The sequence below is a fragment of the Rattus norvegicus genome, chromosome 16, assembly GCF_021556685.1.
Source record: "Rattus norvegicus strain SHRSP/BbbUtx chromosome 16, alternate assembly SHRSP_T2T, whole genome shotgun sequence".
NCBI classification, from domain to species: domain Eukaryota; kingdom Metazoa; phylum Chordata; class Mammalia; order Rodentia; family Muridae; genus Rattus; species Rattus norvegicus.
This window is the reverse complement of record NC_141549.1, coordinates 7,447,743-7,453,754: the sequence shown is the minus strand read 5'-3', so window position 1 is coordinate 7,453,754 and position 6,012 is coordinate 7,447,743.

Genomic DNA, 6,012 nt, shown 5'->3' with positions numbered 1-6,012 from the left:
CTACTTGTATATGAAACAGAGATATTGATTCCCCACCTCCGAGGATTGACATGAAAAATAAGGGGGATATGTCTAACATATAGTTCAGTATCTGATAAATGGTTGTACAGAAAGCAAATTTTTAAATTAATTTAATTTTTTACTTATTCACTTTATATCGATCTCACTGCCCTCCTCCCGGTCTCCCTCTCCCACAATCCTCCCTTGGGTGCCCCCCCCCCACCCTGGCACTTCAAGTATCTGCAAGGTTAGAGAGAAAGCAAATTTTTACAATTGCTAACTTAGGGTTTTTATTTGGGCCTTGTAATTAAATAAACACAAGATAAATAGGAAAAATGAATTACACATATGTTTACTAAAATAAGTTTCCATGACACAGGTCAGGGAATGAAGAGTCAAAGAAGTAAGGTCTATATACAGGCTGACTTAAAGAAAGAGTAGAATTCTAAGAAAATGTGACAGGGCTGAGGGGTGGGATGGCTCATTCTGTGGAGAAGCAGTGAGGATCACAGGGCTGGTTTAACAAGGTTATTTCTATAGGTTTCTCTCTACTTCAGATCGCTGTCCTAAATTGGAAAGATTGCTAATATTTTCCAGTGTAGAAAACTGTGATGGTTTGAATATGCTTGGCCCACGGAGTGGCACTATTAGGAGGTGTGGCCTTGTTGGAGGAAGTGTGTCACTGTGGGGATGAACTTGGAGACCCTCCTCCGAGCTGCCTGGGGATGTTCAGTCTGTTCCTGGCTTCCTTCAGGAGAAGATGTAGAACTCAGTTCCTCCTGCGCCATGCCTGCCTGGATGCAGCGATGCTGCCATGTTCCCACATGATGATAATGAACTGAACCTCTGAACCTGTAAGCCAGTCCCAGTTAAATGTTGTCCTTTTTAAAAGTCATGTTGGTCATGGTGTCTGTTCATAGCAATAAGACCCTAAGACAAAGACATATTGTATATAATATAAATATACGTATATACATATGTAGAGGACATATTTTATATATAGGGCTGTCAGTTACTTTTATCCTCCTGTCCTAAGACACCATGACGAAAACAATTTATGGAAGGAAGTATATTATAGGCTGACAGCTTCAGAGGACGGGCCCATGTGACTACCATGACAACATGGCAATAGGGAGATGGGTGTGGTACTGGAACAGTAACTAAGAGTTGCATCATGGCCTCAGGCACAAAGGAGAGAGGGAGAAAACTAGAAATGGCATGGGCTTCAAATATAGGGGCCCATGAGGACCGTTCTCATTCAAGCCACCACAGTCATGGCTCCTTCTCAAGCAGTAGAAAGTACCTCGAGATGAGGGATTGTTAAAGAAGGAGTCCAAGTGCCCTTTGTGGGATGACGTCACAGGTGAGGCAGGTACAAGATAGAACGAGGCCTGTCATTGGATGAGAAGGAAGGATGGGCGGGAGAAAAAGTTTGAAGGAAGAGGAGACAGGAGGGACAGGGAGAGAAGCCGTAGCAAGACAATATGGCAGGTGATGTTAAGATTCCACCCTGTACCTTTACAGGATGTTACGAATGTTTTTAAGGGATGGTTGTATATTGGGCTTTGTATGTTTAGGTGGGCAATTATATCTTATCAATTGGGCCAAAGGTTATTGTGTTGTGTGTTCTTTCATGTAGCGATTTAAGTATAAGAAAGTGTGAGGCAGCTGGTCTGGGCCACCACAGAATTGGGATGTGTGTTTCTGGCATGGAAACCTGCCTTGGGAACTAGGTAGGTAGAGAGATTGCTGACAGGTTCAGAGAGAGGCCTTTGGCAGTGTGATGTGGGATGGAGCAGAGCGGGTGAGAGGCTTTGCTGACTGAGAATTAAGATATCCAGCAGATATCTTGGGGCACTGAGTTGCCGGACCTAGTGGGGGATAAAAGACAACCATACTTTTATTATTTTTTATATTTTCTTTAGGTGGTGCTGGGAATAATGATAGGGCATCCCTTATACATGGTAGGCAGGTTCTATACCACTTGCTCCAGATCTAATTTGCTATTTTCAAATTTTACTTCTATTTGAAATAACCCTTCTGCTAAAATGGTATATTGCTACAGTTTGGATTTTAAATGTCCCACAGAGCCCATGTGTTGACATCCAGTCCCTAGCTCATGAGTTGTTCCTAGTAGAAGGAATTGAGTCATTAAGAGCATCCCTTTGAAGGTGATATTGGGGCCCTCTCCTCTCTTCTCTACCCATCTCTTCTCCACTAATCCTTCCCACTCAGCATGAGGTGAAGCAGTTTGTTGCACAGTTTGTTCCTGCCCATCATAATGTTTAGTGTAATAGCAAGCTCAAACCCAACAAGGCCTAGCATGAGCTGAAATCTCTGACCATGACTCAAAGCCAGACCTTCCTTCTCCCATGCTGATGATCTCAGGCGTTTACATAGTGATGGGAAGATAACTCTTACACACGTCCCGGGCTGGAGTTACAGATGGTTGGCACGTACTCATCATCATATCATAATATGTTGATGAGTATGATAATACCATCAAGCCACAGGAGCTGGCTGCATTCATCCTCCCAGGAGTTGGGTGGCCAAAGCCTCTTGTAGAAGACTGTAGGAAGGGCTGGGAGTAGCCTCCTTAGTTCTGTCTCTGTGATGGATCATGTGACTTTACCCAAATTTGAGGCCACCTGTCCTTGCGTCACACTTCCCATCACCTGGGCTATAGCTGGGTCTTGAGAATGAGGGAGAGCAGTGTCTTTTCATGGGTGGTGGGTCTCCTCATGAGGAACAGAGCTGTCCCTTGGTATTCTTGGGAAATTGACTCCATGCTTCCTGTGGGAACCTATGTCTGTGGATTTTCAAGTCGTTATATACATTAACATAGTATTTGCAGATAACTTTTGTAAATCTTTAGTTCTTAGTTTGTTTTCTTTTGTTGGGATAAATGCCTTAACTAAAAGCAACTTGTGGAAGGAACTGGCCATAGGGAACACTGCTTACTGGCTTGCTCCCTAAGTTCTGCTTAACTTCTTTCCTTCCCTCCTCCCCTTCATCCTCCTCCCCCCTCTTCCCCTTCCTCTTCCTCCCCTTCTTCCTCCCCCTCCTCCTCTTCCTCCTCTATTCCTCCTCTTCTTCCTCCTCTTCCCCCTCCCTCCCTCTTATTTATTTTTTGGAGACAGGATCTCACTATGTAGCCCTGGCTGTTACGGAACTTACTACATAGATCAGGCTAGATTCAGTTCCTAGCATCCACATGGTGACTCACAACCATCCATACCTTCAGTCCCAGGGGATCAGATGCCCTCTCCTGACCTCCACAGGCAGCAGGCATACACATGGTACACATACACACATGTAGGCAACATTTATACACATAAAAATACATAAAGAAATAAAACTAGGAGATGTCTTTTTTTTAAAAGGTTCTGTTCCTATTTCTGTATCCAACAGGCAGCACGAGCTTCAGTATCTCAGGCCACGCTATGCACTGGGTTGTGGCCACTAAAGAGCCTCTGTCACTTTATTTACAGCTACAGTCGTTTTACAAAGCACTGGAAAAATAGGAAGAGATTTAGCTGCTGTTCATATCATGAGCTTCACCTTCTGACCTTGAGCTCTTATTAAACAAGCTCCAAGAGATGCAGATTTTTCCCTCCTCGATTCTGCTGACACTGCACTTTGAATGAGCTTAAATACAGAACAGGAAGGCACCAGAGCACTGACCCATGTGTAGAGAGATTTCTGCATGGTTTCTGGTTGTGGCTCCATATAAAATATACATGCATCTCGTCAGCCTTGAGCTGGGCTATTTTAGGCTTTGGAATGTTAAAAGTTATCACTTAATCTGGTAATATATTTGTTTATAAGGTTGAGATTAGATGTTTCACTATCTGATTTGGTATGCATGCATGTTATAAAATTATCAAGATAAGCTCAGTATCCGTTCACAATGTAACCTGGCTAGAGGGTGCAGTTCCCTCGTTTTGTATTCGTGCTGAGGTCATCCCCTGTCTGACGAGAATCTGATCTCCTTGATGGAGAATCTTGTGGAAAATGACCCAACTCTGTTCTAGGAACCCGTGATCAGAGGATGTCCTAGCTAATTTATCTGAGTCTTTGTTGCAACTGCTCGTTTGTGTCTTAGCCATCTGTTTGTGCAGAACCCCCACTTCGGCTGGCTAACTGCTTGGCTTCCTTAGGGTTTCTATTGCTGTCATGAAACATCATGGCCGGACAGCAAGTTGGGGAGGAGAGGGTTTATTCAGCTTACATTTCCAGAGTAGTGTTCATTGTCAAAGGAAGCCAGGACAAGAAATCAAGCAGGAGCTAAGATCAAAAGCTCAGGTAACAGCAGATGCTGGCAAGGATGTGGAGAAAGAGAAACACTCTTCCATTGCTGGTGGGATTGCAAGCTGGTACAACCACTCTGGAAATCAGTCTGGATGTTCCTCAGAAAAGTGGACATAGTACTACCTGAGGACCCCGCTATACCACTCCTGGGCATACATCCAAAAGATGTTCCAGCATATAACAAGGACACATGCCCCACTATGTTCATAGCAGCCTTATTTATAATAGCCAGAAGCTGGAAAGAACCCAGATGCCCTTCAACAGAGGAATGGATACAGAAAATGTGGTACATATACACAATGGAGTACTACTCAGCTATCAAAAACAATGACTTCATGAAATTCATAGGCAAATGGATGAAACTAGAAAATATCATCCTGAGTGAGGTAACCCAGTCACAAAAGCACACACATCATATACACTCACTGATAAGTGGATATTAGGCAAAGAGCTTGGAATACCCACGGTACAACTTATGGACCACATGAAGCTCAAGAGGAAGGAAGACCAAAGAGTGGACACTTCAGACCTACTTAAAAGGGGGAAAAATGGGGCTGGGGATTTAGCTCAAGTGGTAGAGCGCTTACCTAGGAGGCGCAAGGCCCTGGGTTCGATCCCCAGCTCCGAAAAAAAGAACCAAAAAAAAAAAAAGGGGGGGGGGAATAATCAAGGGAAATAGAGGGTGGGAGGGACTTGGGAGGAAGATTGGAGGGGGAGGGGAAAAGGGGGCAGAATCAGGTATGGGAGGAGATGAGGAAACGTACAGAGGGTCAGGAAGTTGAACAGAGGTTGTAGCAATAGGGCATGGGGAACTGGGGGTAGCAACCAGAAAGTCCCAGATGCCAGGAAAGAGCCTCCCAGGACCCCACAGGGATGACATTAGCTGAAATACCCCACAAAGGGGAGGGGAAACCTGTCGAGACCATATCCAGAGGTTAGGCATGGCCCTCTGGTTGAGGGATAGGGCCACCACCCATCTCCAAAATTTTAACCCAGAATTGCTCCTGTCTGAAGGAAATACAAGGACAAAGAGTGGAGCAGAGACTGAAGGAAAGGCCATCCAGAGACTGCCCCACCTGGGGCTCCATCCCACATGCAGACACCAAACCCAAACACTATTGCTGATGCCAAGAAGTGCTTGCTGACAGGAGCCTGATACGGATGTCTCCTGAGAGGCTCTGCCAGATCTTGACCAATACAGATGCGGATGCTGGAAGTCAACCATTGGACTGATTGATCACAGGAACTCCAATGGGGGAGTTAGAGAAGAGACTGAAGGAGCTGAAGGAGCCTTATCTGGCATCAATGGGAAGGGAGGCCCTTGGTCCTGTGAAGGCTTGGTGCACCAATGCAGAGGAATGCTAGGGTGGTGAGGTAGGAGTGGGTAGGCGGGTGGGGGAATACCCTCATAGAAACAGGGTAAGGGGGTATGAGATAGGGAATTTGCAGAAGGGAGACTGGGAAAGAGGATAACATTTGAAATGTAAATAAATAAAATGCCCAATTTAAAAAAGAAAAAGAAAATGGAAAGGCAAAAAAAGAAAGGAAGAAAGAAAGAAGGAAGGAAGGGAGGGAGGGAGGGAGGAGGGAGGGAGGGAGGGAGGGAAGGAAGGAAGGAAGGAAGGAAGGAAGGAAGGAAGGAAGGAAGGAAGGAAAACAGGGCAGGGACCTGGAATCAGAAGCTAATGCAGAGGCCATGGA